The sequence below is a fragment of the Urocampus carinirostris genome, chromosome 2 (assembly GCF_059441175.1).
Source record: "Urocampus carinirostris isolate Australia breed hairy pipefish chromosome 2, RoL_Ucar_1.0, whole genome shotgun sequence".
In the NCBI taxonomy this organism is placed as follows: Eukaryota; Metazoa; Chordata; class Actinopteri; order Syngnathiformes; family Syngnathidae; genus Urocampus; species Urocampus carinirostris.
This window is the reverse complement of record NC_142350.1, coordinates 11,607,258-11,624,260: the sequence shown is the minus strand read 5'-3', so window position 1 is coordinate 11,624,260 and position 17,003 is coordinate 11,607,258. Positions and strand designations below refer to the sequence as shown.

At 41.8% G+C, this 17,003-nt stretch overlaps 1 protein-coding gene across 2 annotated transcripts in view; it reads right to left on the bottom strand.

The window, feature by feature from the left end:
* The window catches only part of hivep1 (HIVEP zinc finger 1), a 78,440-nt gene extending 68,099 nt beyond the window's left edge, over positions 1-10,341 (bottom strand). The window contains exons 1-3 of one of the 2 annotated variants that reach the window (XM_088328920.1): positions 10,257-10,316; positions 9,806-9,955; positions 3,663-3,885 (exon numbers count right to left, since the gene is read on the bottom strand). The gene's annotated coding sequence lies outside the window, so the exon portion shown is untranslated. Of the gene's footprint in view, positions 1-3,662; positions 3,886-9,805; positions 9,956-10,256 lie in introns of both variants that reach the window. The other variant, XM_088328921.1, reaches the window with a different exon arrangement.
* Between the last annotated feature and the right edge of the window lie 6,662 nt (positions 10,342-17,003).

The following is a 17,003-nucleotide window of genomic DNA, read 5'->3' as shown; positions in this document are numbered from 1 at the left end:
TGCCTTGTTTTCACAACGCAGTATGATGTTACATAACCGAGGCTGTTGCCGTGGTAACGCTCAGACTCCACCCCCGAGTCAATCCTTATTCCACCACTACATTGCTGTTGAGGTTTTTATAAAAGAAACTATAATCTGGAAAACTTGAAAATAATTTTTTTACACAAGTTTTATTTTGAAGTTTTTGTGAAACAACTATGCTATCAAATTACTATTCAGTGGGTTGGGATTAGCTTTCAAAAAACGGACAAAGATTTAGGCTGTCAAACTATTTAGGCCGAAATGCATTATTGATGGTCTTTTTTTCGACGAGACTACAAAGCAGACTTATTTAATGTCTGATCTGAACACATGCTCGATCCATTTTCACTCAAGAAGCTCTAAAATATGATATTTAATGCACTATTTGGGTATGAACAAGTGAAGCAGACATTGAAGCGCTTCATTGAATGCACGAAGTGGAAGAATCTGGTGCCCGGCACATAGAAAATCACTTTTTCCCCTTTGATGCCAACCTTAAATGTGGCATTTCTCGGAAAAAAAAGAAAACACGCTGAGGTAATTCCATTTTGTGGTTCATTCCAGACGAATAAAGTATTTTGGGGGGGGGAAAGTCCGCAGTTGACCCAAGTTGACTCAATCATTTTTGATGGCACCTCATCTACTAACCTGAACCAGTGACAACATAAACTATGATATAAATCTCTAGATTTGTAGCAGATAAGAATGTGAAACTCGCCATATTTTATCATCATCATCATCATCGAATATAATAAGTGAAAGGATGCTGGAATTTGTCCTCCATTTTTTGTCAAGAGACAGCCTGTTTCAGTGTCAACGTTTCCAGTGACGTGACCACAGGGAGGAAAATTCCCGCTGCCGGGAAGGCCTGGCTTTGCTAATAAGGGAAAACGCTTATTTGACAAGAGCCCCTCGGCACGCCATCTTCAGAGGAGAGCGACGGGCAAAAAGGAAATCATTTGAGTCCTATTGGATTTTTTTTTAAAAAGGAACAGTTTGATCTAATGAATGTGGAAGAAAAATGTTCAACCATGTTTTGTAGTATTATCTAGCTGAGAGTTTTATTTTAAAATGCATACATTACCTCAAATTACATTATTCAATCATCAATTTGAAATCGAATTTTAGGCTGGAGCTCTTCCAGGACCCGTTCATGAACAGTCAAGACATCCATCCATCTATTATCTTCACAGCTTATCCTCAGTAGGGTCGCAGGGGTGCTGGAGCCCATCCCTGCTTTCTTCGGGCAGTGGGTAGGGGACACCCTGAACTGGTTGCCAGCCAGTCGGCAGGCCCACGGAGACAGGAAACTCCCTCGCTCATTCACACCTATGGACAATTTGGACCGGCCGATTACCACACAGGAAGGTTTGATCTCACGACCTCAGAACTGTGCCGCACAAGCTGATTCAATTTGGTTCCAATCAGCGGGATCAAGATTTGATCCTGAACGATTTTGTTCTCAAGACAGTTACTTTTTGACATTACTGTAAATTCCGGACTATAAGCCGCTACCTTTTTCCCAAACGTTCAACCCTGCGGCTTCTTCAGTGATGCGGCCAATTTATGTAACTTTTCTCGCGGCCGTCAGCGTCGCTCGAGTACAAAAGGTAAGATTTAGACTGCAACTTCTAAGTTTGTGCACAAATCAATTTAGTGTAGATGTATTCTCATCATGCAAATTGCAAAAAGAAAGGCACATGACGCAACTTTCAAACTAAACGCAATCGAGCAGTCCAATATTGAAGGAAACAGAGCCACCGCACGTAAAATTAACTTTGCGTGCGTGATGCTTGCGTGTTTTTGAATATGGGAGCGTCTCTTTCCTATACTGAAGGAAGACGACTTTAATGACGTCAATTATATGGAGGAACATGAGGACGGTTATCCGTGCTTACTACAACTACGATATGTTTTCTTAACGGAGCTGTTTACTGTGTTGCGAGCGTGTTGCTAGTAGCGTTTTGCTACCCTTCACAGGCACGGTTTGGGATGAAAGTTATAATATTATTATTAAAGCTTTGAAAACTCTCACGGTGTACCGTCTTTCTTTTTAAATATGTGTAACCATGTATAATATGTATTTGCAACTGTATATTTTTGTAACGTATTTACTTTAGAAAATTATTCTGATATGTTTTGTACAAGCAAATGAGAAAGAAGGGGCGGGGCAAACGCGGGCTGACGGGAAGCGGAGTAAAGGTGAGGCGTGTTTGTGGACGCGGCCGACAATAGTGGATATATATTTTTCCCACCCTTACCTTTGGAAATATACACTTTTTTCCTTGGATTACTTTCAACGGGCAGGTCTGCATTAAATCTTAAGTACCGGTATCATTTTCCGTTCATTTGTGTTTTTGGGACTGTATCGGGTATGGTTTAATTTTGTGTTTGTATTGCGTTTTTTTCAATGTGGGTGCATGCGGGTAATATACAAGTGTGGCTTGTGTATGTACAAAATCGGTTTTCCTCCCGAAATGTGGTGGGTGCGGCTTATAATCAGGTGCGCTCTATAGTCCGGAATTTACGGTACTCTTAAGTTATTTCACTCCAATCAAAGGAAATATGTTACACTTGTGTGCGGCAGAGTTCTGAGGTCATGAGATCGAACCTTACTGTGTGGAGTTTGCATGTTCTCCCCGTGCTTGCGTGGGTTTCATAAGGGCACTCCAAAAATATGCGTGTCAGGTTAATTGGCCGGTCCAAATTGTTCCTTGGTGTGACTGAGCGAGTGAGTCGTCTGTCCCTGTGTATCCTGCGACTGCTGGCAACCAGTTAAGGGTGTCCCCTGCCCACTGCCTGAAGATAGCTGGGGTGGGCTCCAGCAACCCCGCATCCCTACTGAGGATAATCTGTGCAGATAATGGATGGATGGATGGATGTTACACTTGATACATTTAAAGTGGAAAGATGGCATTCAGTCAGATTAAATGTATTTGCATCTTTTAAAAATAAATTATCTTTTAAAAAATTAATTTAGTAAGCACGCACATAATACATAAAATTAAGTAAACATTTGCACGATGCGTCGGATACTTTACGGAGGTATTCACAAACCATTTCAGATGACTAAACGCTACTATCTAGAGTAGTATATGTGCAGTTATGCTTTAAAGGTCTCCGGAAGACAGGGAATTATTCCAAGTGTTTGTACAGTTAGTTTGATTTAAAACTCTTTCACAGAAAGAGAAAATGGGGATTTTACGTATTTTTCCGTCAAAAAGACAAAAAGGTAAATAAATTTAAAAAACATATGATGGCTAAAGGCACAAAACAGTTGGGCGCTTGGTATTATCAAGCTGCATGGGAACGGCATTTAAAAATGTAAATATACAGCCAGAGAAGTTTTTTTTAATTTAGCTCGTGTTCTACGTTAAAAATTCTGGGGGTGCACCGAATGACGCGTCCCTGAGATTATATACAGATCATAAAGTCCCTTAATGTAAAGTCTTCATTAAAGTTTTGACTCTCTTTTTGTTTACATTTTAAAAGCCTGGAAAACATTTGCAAGAAGGGGGAAAAACACAAGGGGAAAAATCATCTCGGCTGCATTGTTTCTACTTTGAGACTTTCAGATGGAAAAAAGAAAATCAGGAGGGGAAGGGAGTGTGGAAGGGGGGCAGGGTTTGTCGGAAAAATACCGTATTAGTCGGGGAGCGGAGGAGAGGGGGAGTCGGAAGTGGCTCCCCTGATGCTTGGACCATCAGCTGATTTATGAGTTACATGCAACAGTTAATCAGCGTTCTTTTCCCCGTGTGCCCAGGCTCTGGGGAATCTCAGAGCAGAGCGTAGTAGCATCAGCCTCAAGCCTGCCTGCAGAAGAAGCCTAAAGGGCCCAATGCATTCCTGGGCTATTCTTGGGTGCTGCAAACCAAAAGCATTGGGCATTATTTGCAATCACATTATATTCAATAACTCCATGCAACATTTGATTTCTTACACGTTTATGTTATGTTAAGACTGTCTATGCCAAGGGTGGCAAACACGTGGCTCTAGAGCTGCATGTGGCTCTTGGCCAATAAGAATGCGGCTCTTTCCCTAGTTTTTTTTTTTTAGTTTTTTTTTGGTGTGTATTGAGGGTGGACACTTTCCTTGAAATCAACACAAGAACAATGCTTCTTGTATTGTAAGGAAAGGAGTGTGTTATGGGAAATAATATGTTTTTAATTGTGTGTGTTTGTGTGTGTCTGTCTGTCATGGCAGGTCAGTGCGTGGTGTGGCTCTTTCAATCTCACAGTTAAAAATTTCGGCTCTTTGTGTCAAACTTGCTCGCCACCCCTGGTCTATGCCGTACATGAGTGCAATGGACAACTTAAGAGTTGGATTCAACAGATAATTCATCGTAATATATTTTGCGCCCCCTGTGGACAAAGAGAAACATACTTCACTTGGCTATGCACTTTGCAATTTTCCAAACCATTTCGCGCATTATATTTCGCAATTTTTAATTTACCGTATTTTCCGCACTATAAGGCGCACCTAAAAGTCTTAATTTTTTTCAAAAGCTGACCATGCGCCTTATAATACAATGCGCCTTATTTATGGATCAATATTAAATCGCAAAGTGTTCAAACTAACTTGCAGCCGCCGACTAGATTTTCCCCCGAACGCCAAGTAGTCCGCGGTGTATGCTAGGATTTATTTACCGGCGTTTCATTGGCTAACCAATGTGTCAATCATCATTTGAACCGATCACTATTGGCTAAAGATATTCGGAGGTCAAGGGGCGGATCCTTTTTATCATTTACAGGCTGGCATTGGCTTGAACTGTAAAACAAAGCCTGCAATTGGCCAAAAAAGATGTGTCAATCATCAGTTGAATCGATCACTATTGGCTAAAGTTATTCGGAGGTCAAGGGGCGTATCCTTTTTATCATTTACAGGCTGGCATTGGCTTAAACTGTAAAACAAAGCCTGCAATTGGCCGAAAAAGATGTGTCAATCATCAGTTGAATCGATCACTATTGGCTAAAGTTATTCGCAGGTCAAGGGGCGGATCCTTTTTATGATTTACAGGCTGGCATTGGCTGAAGCGGCAAAACAAAGCCTGCAATTGGCTGAAAAAGATGAATGCGTATAGCACGTGGTTTGACGGCATACAGAAAGCATTTTTTTACTATTCTGTATTTGTAAATATTTTATTCTCCTGGATTTACTAAACTCACGGATATAAGAGGACCACGGCTGCACATTATTATGAACACAACGACTTTGGTGAGCTACCCTGGCTATATATTTTCCCAGTATCTTGTTTCAGACTGAACTCGATGTTTCTGTGATAAGCGGTGCAGATAATGGATGGAATGGAGTGTCTATTTTTAAATCAAACTCAATTCCAAGTGTTTATTGTCATATGCACAGTAAAGTTGCGAGCGAAAAAGAAAATAGAAACTAAGGAATGGTTGGCATTTCTTGAATCCCAAGACTTTAACGTTACGAATGATATTTGAAACGATGCATTTGAGTGACATCGTACGGACACCGCATCCGCACGTGTCTACGACACGTATTTGCTTCTTTGCAAGATTTGGGAATGTTAAGGGGGTAATCAGTTTGACTGAATCATCTGACTGTTTTGTCGACGTACCCATTGTAGCGCCTTATAATCCGGTGCGCCTTATCTATGGAAGATATAGGACCAAAAACTATTTTTGAGGGGTGCGCCCTATAACCCGGTGCGCCCTATAGTGCGGAAAATACGATAATATATATTTTCAAAAGAGTAACTCTGGGATATGTTATTGGGAGGCTGAGAAAATTATAGATTTAATAGATTTTATTTATTACTATACATCTACAACTATTTTGTATATATGAACTATTTATATTTAAAATATAAACTATTTTTAGTATTTGTAACCATTTTTAAAATTACGTAATAGGTAAGCTAACCTCCAAAATATTTCCAACTGATGTAAAAAAACCATTATGAATAATATTGAGTTTGTGAGATATAAATAAATCAATTTATCTTTGAGGCGGCAATTTTGACACGTTTTAGAGTAAAAATGACATTTTCGTTTCTCAAGAAGCAAACAATCACATATTTGCTCTAGAAATATTACCAACTTTCAAAATGGCTACCCTCCTGAGAATAATGAAACCATGTGGATTAAATAACACCATACAAACAGAGGATTCATCAAAAGGTCATATCTTGTATATCTTTTTTTGACTCCATCTCTTGGGACAGGGCGCTATTTCCCCACTTGATGTCACCTGAAAATGACATCACTGTCGCTAAGGTAACATCCAAATACATTGCCTCCTTTTTTGTGTCTTGGTATCAGCTGCTCACGAGCAGAGCTGTGATTGGTCAACAAACCGTGATGTCATCTTCAGCTGACGAATAGCAAAATGGCCACCCACTGATTTATCGCTTTGTTTATACTCTGCGAAAACAGTGTCAGTGTTTTTAACTAGCGTAAATGCATATGTGAAGACATTTTTAGGTTTTGCAAGTAAGACATGAACCATCGCTCACATCATGCCATCTTTCCAACAACGCAGAGCTGTGCATTTCCAAATGACCCGTCACCTTGCACCCCCCTTAACTGATTTCACACTCGGGTCACACTCTCTGGAAGTGCTTTGAAACCCCACCCAAAATAATATGTGAGGCGTCCACAGAGGTTGGGTACAAGACCAACCTTGATTTCAATCCCACGCCCGTGAATTATATATGCCTCGCGTCACACCTCCCACGCGGGCTTATGTAATGTCAGCCAAGCGCGTGGAAGCGTATGCGTGCGCGCGTGTCGACGTGGATGTATTTATAACCAGACTGGGATTGAGGGGATGGTGACTCATTCTGTTTGTTCTTTATTTTTACCCCACTATCTTGCCGCCCACACACACATATCTCCGGGAAGAAAACATAAGCGACTTTTCCTTGATACGGAAAGATGCTTTGGAATTTGAGATAAGGCCTTCTCAATGCTCAGCGTGAAACGCCTATTTATGCATCGGCTAATGAATAGGGTCACAGGTGCTCCGAAGCTTAGTTGATTAATTGGTATTTTCATGATTTAATCAAAGTAGTAATTGAGTACATTAATGCTTATAATGGGGAATATGTTATAGATCAGGGGTCACCAATCTTTTTGAAGCCAAAAGCTGCATCGGCTCGTTACAGTTTAACTGTACGGGTCAGGTGTATCGACATTTCGTTCTGTGTGTATGGTTACAAAGAATGACAATAAAAGTAAATTCTATTCTATTCTATTATATTATTTGTTACCGAATAGTGCAAAGGGCTACAATTTTGATATGCATTTCCACAATTTATCAAGTTATGCCTTTGTTGTCAAAATGTGTAACTACAATGTTATTAGCGGGTAGTAATGAAAATTGGATTTGAAGTATGGTTATAAAAGGCTAAAAAAAGGTTAAACATCAAATTCCCCAGACTATCACGATGACCCATTAACTCATTTCAGATCCAATCCACGGGCTACATAGGTGTTAGTAGGCTACTTAGGGTCTGTGGGAACCACGTGAGTCCAACATTTACTCTGCTAGCACATCACTCGCATCACAAGAATTTTTACTTTATGTGGTCAAGTTGCCAAAATTAATACAAGTTGGGAATGTGCACAGTCGCTTGCAGCTCCCTACACAAATTAAGACTAATTAAGCGCGTATTGAAAAATATCAATCACAGCATGATCTGTAACCATATTGAGTACTGTAGATGTAGGGCTCAACAGTGCAACCAAAAACAAAAACGTCGTACAACGTGGGTGTATCAAGTTCCCACATTGTTGCAGACAATAAAATAATTTGAAAATATATTATCTTATAATCAGTCATGTAGAACTGCAACAAATATGGGTGCAACCAAATCCGGTCATCTATTACCAAATTGGTCACACAAACACTTAAAGCAAAAAAAAATGTAGCTGGGTGTATGGGACAGAGATTCCAATATGGGCCTGCATTGAGTCAAAAATGACATTGGGGTCCTTGTTTGGGTCTAACTATACTGCAAACTAAGGTAGCATTTAGGAGCTTAAGTAACACAGAAGCAACAGTCACCAGATCAATTAGTGATGTTACATTTTTTGTTTTTGTGTGTCTGATCCAAAGCTCTCATTAGGCTAAACCCATGAAGTTCTTCTGTGTTTCAACTGAGTCCCAAACGATAAACCACAATTAAAATGGGAATGCTCGATTAAGTTTTATTACACAACGCTACACCTGCCTTAAGTGCTCTAATCCAGTGCTCGGCAACCTGTGGACTCCGCCAGCCATCATTGTCACATTTTTGCCCCAGTACGATTTAGCTAAGCGTTGCATACTTTCAAGGCAGCATTTGGGGAAAGGTCACTGGCGTCGGCTAGCAGACTGAAGGTAACGGCTGGAGATGAAAGTACCCGTACTGCTCCTGCGACGTCTCAGCGGTAGCCTGTTACCCACACGGACCTTGGCGCACTCACAAAATGTCAGGGCAGAGCATCAGAGTCAGGGGGTCTACTAAGTGTTGGGGGCGGGGCTTTTCCCGAGCCGTCACCCTCTCCCCAGTTTCTAAAAAGTGCCCTTCTGTAGAGTTTAGCTCGGCATCCGGGCATTACATAAGAGTTTGGGCGTAGTATGTCAGGTTTTGGCGTGTTCGCTGAGAATCCATTATTGATGAAGCATTTTCTGACATCACAACTCATCTGGATCAAAAAAGCCCCAGACGCCTCACAGTTATAACTGACACAAACACGTTACATAAGAGAGCGGCCAAGGAAATCCTTTGGACCTGTGATTTTAAAGGAGTCGACAACTCGCTGCGTGTGGGGTGACGTGATCCGAGCTCTGACACAAGGCTGAACTTACCGCTTCCATGCTAAAAATGCGTCTGTGCTACCCTCTGGGAATTACAGGAAAACCTTTCATCCCCAGAGCCATCATCACTCTAAACAAGCACACATTACGGTGAACAAAATCTTGCTTCTGTATAGAAAAAATATATTAATATTTTATTTTTTACTCTTGTTTTTTTCACAATGTTCTGCTGAATGTCATTGCACTATTTTCATTGTACTAATTCATGATTCACTTTAGACAAGTCTACAAGGACTAATTTGTAAATATTGCCTATTTATCCTCATATGTTTATATTTTATTAATTTAACGTATTTTATTACATGCGTATCCTCAAGTGCCACATCCAATCTCGTTGTAAATAATGTACATTTTAAAATCTATTGCACCTGGCCATCCTGGAAGGGGAATGGCCACACGTGAGGCCCCTACTCAGATTTCTTAATTTCTTCACATTAAGGTTTTGAGTTTTTCCTCGCCCGCATGTTTGAGATCAGAGATGATGTATTTGTAAGCTGTGCAGTCCTTTGAGACATGTTGTGTTTAAGGGCTATACAATAAATGTGACTTGACTATGTTGTAATCCATGGCAATAAAGAATTTACCATTTTATTCTCTTACCATGTACTTATTTTTTCGCAATGTTCTTTTTGCATCTGTATGAAAATGCAAACACCTTTCAAGTCATGGCACAGATTCATTACAGGGAAGTATCCATGATAGCAACCCAGCAATCAACAACAACCAACCTTGTGGAAACACATTTAAATTGTGCACGTTCCTTGCCCACGCTTACACCTCACATTCGGTGTTCCTCTTCTTTTTTTCTCTCGCAGAAAGCCACTACTTTTATACCTGCGTTATCCAGTTTCACGAGACTGTTCTGTACAGCTGCAGATGAGAGCGGGCCACTAACTCCTCAGTATCTCAAGTGAATATGCGACTAATGCCGAGATTTAGATGAGATCATCACCTGCTTGCTTGTTACAATATTAGCTGTCAAATTGAGTGATGGGGTCTCCGTATTGTACTTGCTGCAAGCACTAAGGCTGCAGCGCTCCCTGAAGTCGTCCTCTTTGAGAGAGATGGTGCTTCTCTCTTGTGGCGTTTGGGTGAACAACAGCTAAAAAAAAAAGAAAAAAGAAAAGGAAAGAAAAACGACTAAGAAGCGCCACTGTTTCACTATATCAATATCAATCCCAAAAATATGTAGATTTCTTCCCACAAAAAAACCTATTCTGCTGAAGCAGTGGCACCGAGAGCGATTTAGCCAACTCAATTCACTGTTTAACATCATTACAATGTCGTTTTTCAATTAGAAATAATATTTTAAAAACGATAGAAGGTAATATAGTTGAGCTGTGACACAAACATTTACTGGAAAAGTATGTTGTTTATAAAGAATATAAGGGCAACATACTCACCAGTACTGTCGAATATTACGTATATTAATGTTTGTCGGTTGTTTATTTCAGGTGTGTTTCGGTAGTTTAGTAGCCGGAAAGAATTTTCCTCCCTTCAACCAATCAGAGGAAGCGAGTGCTAATGACGTCAGTTGGTCTATTTAAACGGAGAACGTTGCACTCGACCTAAATCGGAAAGTGAATTTGGAAATCTGGGGCAAGACGACCATAAAATAAAATAAATCAAATTAAAATACATTTCAATTGATAAAATGCAATAAAATACAGTACTATTTTGTTTTCTCTTTACCCCCTTCAGTGGAATTAGTTTAACATGATTCAGTAATGACATAGTGCAGATTTAGACATTTGCTATACTGTATATTGAATCAACCCGACTACAAGGCAAATCTAAAAATTGGCCGCAAATTTTAGGTGTGCCTCATAATCCGAGGCGCCTCATATACCTCAAAATAGTCATGTTTATTTGTATAGCCGGCCATACAAATAGAGGTGCCTCGGATGTGCAGCCCTTTGAGACTTGTGATTCTTCTTGTGAAGGGCTATTTGTAGAGCCCTAATCACAAGAAGTCTCAAAGGGCTGCACAGATCACAGACTAATACAGAATACAGACTATTAATACGCCACCCCGATTTAAATCCTACATGAGAGCAGGGAAAAACTCAAAACCTCCGCATGAAGAAAATGAAAAAAAAACCTTGAGAGGAGACCGCACATGAGATTTTTTTCCTTCCAAGATGACCAAGCTGCAATGTATGTTGCAATACACAGACATCATCAACATGAAACAAAGGACATTCATAAACTATAGAGTAGAAGTGTGTTTTAAGCCTAGATTTAAATAGTTCCACTGAGGTTTAAAGGAATATGGAAGTTTGAATTTGGGTTTTGTCTGTTGGACTCTCTGTGTTTTGTGCAAAAGTTTTGTGGAGTAGATCACGTGGAGCAGCTCTCAGGCAGTGGGAGGTGACCAGCTGTCTGGGGGCCGAGACAGAGGAGTCGACGCGCCCTTCTTCCGGGAACGGGAGACCAATGGGAGCGGGCTGCGTCACGACCAGGCGGAGTTGACGCGCCATTCTTCCGGGAACGGGAGACCAATGGGAACCAACCAAGTGGCGGAGAAGATGCTTTGCTGAGCAACTCGGAAGAAGGAGAAGTGTCGGTTTTTGGAAGGAGAAGCGTGCAGAGATGTAGTGATTTGTGTGTTAGAAATAAATCCACTCGTAAGTGAAATGCCGGCTTCTGAGAACTTTCTATGCAGAAAAGAGCGCACAAATTGTTTGGATGAGTGGTGATTGGGAAAGGTCACAAATTGGAGTCAGATGATTAATTGAAGTTTGTGTTGATTTAACAAGAAATTCCAACAGGTTGCAGATCGAATCTCAGAGGGCAGAGCATTCCACAGCACCGGGGCCTGAATGGAGAACGCTCTTGAACCGGCTAATCTCTTCTTGGCTATTGGAATCGCTAGCAGACCAGCATTTTCCGAGCGAGGGCTCTGCGAGAAGGAACATAGGAGAAAATTCAATCTAAAATATATGAGGGGGCAAGTCCATGCATCATTTTGTATAATACCAACAGAACCTAGAAGTCTAATTTTAAGACAAAAGGAGCCAATGCAATTTGCCTTAAATCGGGGTCACATGGATCAAACTTTCTTGTCTTAGTAAAAAGGCCTCCTGCAGCATTTACATGGCCAGGGATAGCATTGGAAATGCAGTTACAATTAAATTATACAGTTCTGCTAAATAATAAATGTTCTGCCTTTGAGAAACATTGTGAGTCGTGGTATTTGAGTCCCCTCTTGTGGTTACCATGTTAATTGTACATGCTTGTTCATTTCAACGAATGATGAAAGGGGTTTTTATACCCAAAATGCAAAGAGACATTCTTTTGTCTTCATCTAAATTCGCTATTACTGTAAGGCACTACTCTCCGGTCTCCCGAAGTCCAGAATCAAGAGTCTTCAGCTGGTACAAAATGCTGCAGCGAGGCTTTTAACTAGGACAAGAAAGTCTGATCACATTACCTTTTAGCCTAAGATGTGATTACAAGGTTCTCTTGGTATTATACAAAATCATACATGGACTTGCTCCCCCATATCTTTCAGATTTGATTTCCCCCATGTTCCAGTCCGAAGCCTTCGTTCTGAAAGCGCCGGTCTACTGGTGATCCCAAGAGCCAAGAAGTGTTCCATCCGGGCACCGGTGCTGTGGAATGCTCTTCCCCCTGAGATCCAATCTGCAACCTCAGTGGAAATGTTTAAATCTAAGCTTAAAACACACTTTTACTCAATAGCATATGAATAACTTATACTTTTTGTTGACAATATCTCTGTATTATTTGTAATTGCAACATCCATTGCAGCCTGGTCATCCTGGAAGGGGAATTACCACATGTGCGGTCCCTTCTCAACGTTTCTTCATTTTCCTCATAATGAGGTTTTTGAGTTTTTCCTTGCCCTCATGTTGGTTTCAGATCAGGGGATGGTGTAACAATAGTCTGAAATAAAAGTCTGTGCAATAACCTGTGAGACTCTTTGTGATTAAGGGCTACTAAAAAAATGACTTGACTTGACTTGACTTTAATCAAGTAAATAAATAATGTTGGTTCACAATCATTTGTTCCAATGTGAGGTCACTTGTGCCTTTGACAAACACGTAGAACGGTGTTGGGGCACCCTTTTTTGGTTAACAATTTAATCATTTGTTGCCAAAGGAGAGAAAAAAGAAAAAAGACAGAACTTGGACGCCGACTTTCAAATGCTCCTTGTGAATCCTGATTGTTACATGTTGTTCACAAGCTGTCTAGCTGTCAAAAATAGGATACTTTGGAGTGAGGACAGCACAGTAACCATTTATGAATTAATTAATTAGTTTTAGTGGTAAAACCTGATGTTTTAATGTTAATATTTGTTCTTTGAAACAAATTATTTGGATTTAAATGTATTTATTTTTTATGCAACCCTAGCTCTCACCGTAGTCTTGATTCCATGAACCTTGTAGTCCATTGCTCTACATATATATCAAGTCAACTCATGTTTATTTTTAAAGCCTTTAATCAGAAGACGTCTCACAGAGCTGCACAGACCACAGACTATTAGAAACTACAGACTATTATTACACCATCCTTTGATTTAAAACCTACAACAGGGCGAGGAAAAATTCAAAATCTCAGTATGAGGAAAATGAATAAACCTTGAGAAAAGACCGAACATTATATAATCCCCCTTCCAGGATGACCAGGCTGCAATGGATGTTGCAATACACAGATATTGTCAACATGAAATATATGTCATTTATAAGCTATAGAATAGAAGTGTGTTTTAAGCCTAGATTTAAACAGTTCCACTGATGATACAGATCAAATCTGAAAGGGTAGAGCGTTCCAGAGCCCCGGCGGATCTCTTCTTGGCTCTTGGGATCACTGGGAGACCAGCATTTTCCAAGCTAAGGCCCAGAGTAGGAACACAGGGGGAAATTAAATCTTAAAGATACGAGGGGGCAAGTCCATGCATCATCACAGAACTCTAGGATCACATCTTTAGCTAACAGGGCGCCAATGCGGGATAGCTAAAATCAGGGTAATGTGATCAAACTTTCTTGGCTTAGTTAAAAGCCTCGCTGCAGCATTTTGTACCAGCTGCAGGCTTTTGATGCTAGACCTTGGTAGACCGGAGGTAGCCCCTTATAAGTGCGGAAGGTACAGTAAATGTGTATTATTATTAATTTTGTATTTGTACTTTTGTTCCACATATTATATTTTATGAAATGTGTCATCATTTTGAGAAAATACTGATTATCAGAATCAGCCAATGTCATTTACATTCACCTCAAATTGAGATAAATCCCATTTACCTTAATTTCACGTACCACATTCTCAGTGTATTGAATTTATTGCCATCTTTATTGTCCATATTGCAGTGTTCTCGTTTGCCCGCGTCCCTGCGTCCTAGACGCATCATTTTTCAACCCTGTATGTAACTTCCCACATGCCGACATTTCTTGTGTAAATACCATGTAAATTATAACTATAGCCTTATCCCCCTTGTCTTATAACATTATCTTCTCTGTTCCTTTATCTTCTTGCTCATACCTCACTTGAATGTGTAAAACTGGAGTGTCATGCCCAATTTCGTTGTCACAATATGTTAGCCCATTTGTAACAATGACAATAAAGGTATATTCTATTCTATTCTATTTTTAGTGGGGACGCATCGTGTCAAATCAACGTGCGTCCCCGGGACGCAACTTTTTTGACACCAAATTGTCATTATTACCCAACTACTTTTTTTTATAACGAAGATTTACCACACTCCAAACTTTTCGTCAGGCCGATCCGCTATTGTCGTTTTGGTCTCGTGCCGATCTCGGCAAACGAGATCTTGTTGCTTCGAGATGACGTCATTGTTGTGGTGGTTGTCGTTGAGTGAAAGATAAGTATGCCACAATAAAAACAGTTGGTTTTAGGTGCAAATCAACAAAAAATTGGTAATTTCTTCAGTGTCGGTAATAAGTCGAAACATAATAGAAAAAGTGGTAACAAGGGCAATAGTTCCGGCACGAAAAAACGGCGGAGAATTTCTTCAGAAGACCGCGCAGGCATGGAAAACACGTGTTTTGAAGCGAACGATTCGACGAAAGATAAACAAAAGAATACTCCTAGCAAGAAAAGGACTTTTCTGCCAAAATGGACTCAATTGTCACGAAGATTACCAGAACAGAGCAGGAGACCCCAGAGCGTTCGTACAATACTTTTATTTGGGGAAGCACAAGGGTTAGCGGGAAACTTCGGACGACGTAGCCAATCGTAGCGTGGGACGGAAGCAGGTTGAGTTTACCGGGACTGAAGAGATGATCGTAGCTTGGGACGGAGCAGGTCGGATCGGAGGCAGGCAGAGAGAATCAGGTAAACAAGGCACAGGTAATCGGGAGCGTCATACGGGGTACAGATGTGAATCCTCCGACAAGGAGTTCTCCGCGTAACACGTTTAAAAGGGGAGCATTGACCAATCAGGAAGCACATTCCAGCGCGCCACATGATTACCCCAGGTGACTCCACTTGGGTAATCATGACAGAACCCCCCCCCCTCAAGGAACGGCTCCAGAAGTTCCCCAGGAAAAAAATAAAAATAATTTTAACCCAAGACACGTCACAGGGAAACACAGGCAGATCAGGACAGGCAGAATCAGAAGAGTCCAGACTCAGGGGGGTCGGATTCAGAAGAGTCCAGACTCAGGGGGGTCGGATTCAGAAGAGTCCAGACTCAGGGGGGTCGGATTCAGAAGAGTCCAGACTCAGGGGGGTCGGATTCAGAAGAGTCCAGACTCAGGGGGGTCGGATTCAGAAGAGTCCAGACTCAGGGGGGTCAGATTCAGAAGAGTCCAGACTCAGGGGGGTCAGATTCAGAAGAGTCCAGACTCAGGGGGGTCAGATTCAGAAGAGTCCAGACTCAGGGGGGTCAGATTCAGAAGAGTCCAGACTCAGGGGGGTCAGATTCAGAAGAGTCCAGACTCAGGGGGGTCAGATTCAGAAGAGTCCAGACTCAGGGGGGTCAGATTCAGAAGAGTCGGACTCCGGGGTGCGGAAAGGGAACAGACAAGACAGGAGAGGAAAGACGGGACAAAATCAGTACAGGCAGACTCAGGGCAGGCATGGGAGTCGAACAGGCAGGCATGGGAGTCGAACAGGCAGGCTTGGGAGTCGAACAGGCAGGCTTGGGAGTCGAACAGGCAGGCTTGGGAGTCGAACAGGCAGGCTTGGGAGTCGAACAGGCAGGCTTGGGAGTCGAACAGGCAGGCTTGGGAGTCGAACAGGCAGGCTTGGGAGTCGAACAGGCAGGCTTGGGAGTCGAACAGGCATACTTGGGAGTCGAACAGGCATACTTGGGAGTCGAACAGGCAGGCTTGGGAGTCGAACAGGCAGGCTTGGGAGTCGAACAGGAAGGCATGGGAGTCGTTCGCAGTCATACGGCCGCAGGTGCCTTAGCCAATTTTGCCATGTCGGAACTGACTTGCCGAACTGCACAACAGGAATCGCGCTGCTGATTCAGACTTTTATAGCGGTCAGGGGGCAGATGTACGAACGCGGGGTCCATTCTGGTCGGAGGATTCTGTCACGAAGATTACCAGAACAGAGCAGGAGACCCCAGAGCGTTCGTACAATACTTTTATTTGGGGAAGCACAAGGGTTAGCGGGAAACTTCGGACGACGTAGCCAATCGTAGCGTGGGACGGAAGCAGGTTGAGTTTACCGGGACTGAAGAGATGATCGTAGCTTGGGACGGAGCAGGTCGGATCGGAGGCAGGCAGAGAGAATCAGGTAAACAAGGCACAGGTAATCGGGAGCGTCATACGGGGTACAGATGTGAATCCTCCGACAAGGAGTTCTCCGCGTAACACGTTTAAAAGGGGAGCATTGACCAATCAGGAAGCACATTCCAGCGCGCCACATGATTACCCCAGGTGACTCCACTTGGGTAATCATGACACTCAATTATATTCCTGGTTATGTATGCTATGAGGAGGATGATAATGGAGGCTACATGTTCTGTCATGCGTGCACCCAGCGTGACAAAAAAACTGGATTGCATAAATCATTTCGCAATACGAACTTTCAGAAAAAGCACATTGGATTGGCACAACGACAACGAAAACCACAAATTATCTATGGAAATTCCGTTACTGCAATTGGACCTTGAGAATGCATTACAACTGTGGCGGGACAGCAAACCAGGAAGAATATTT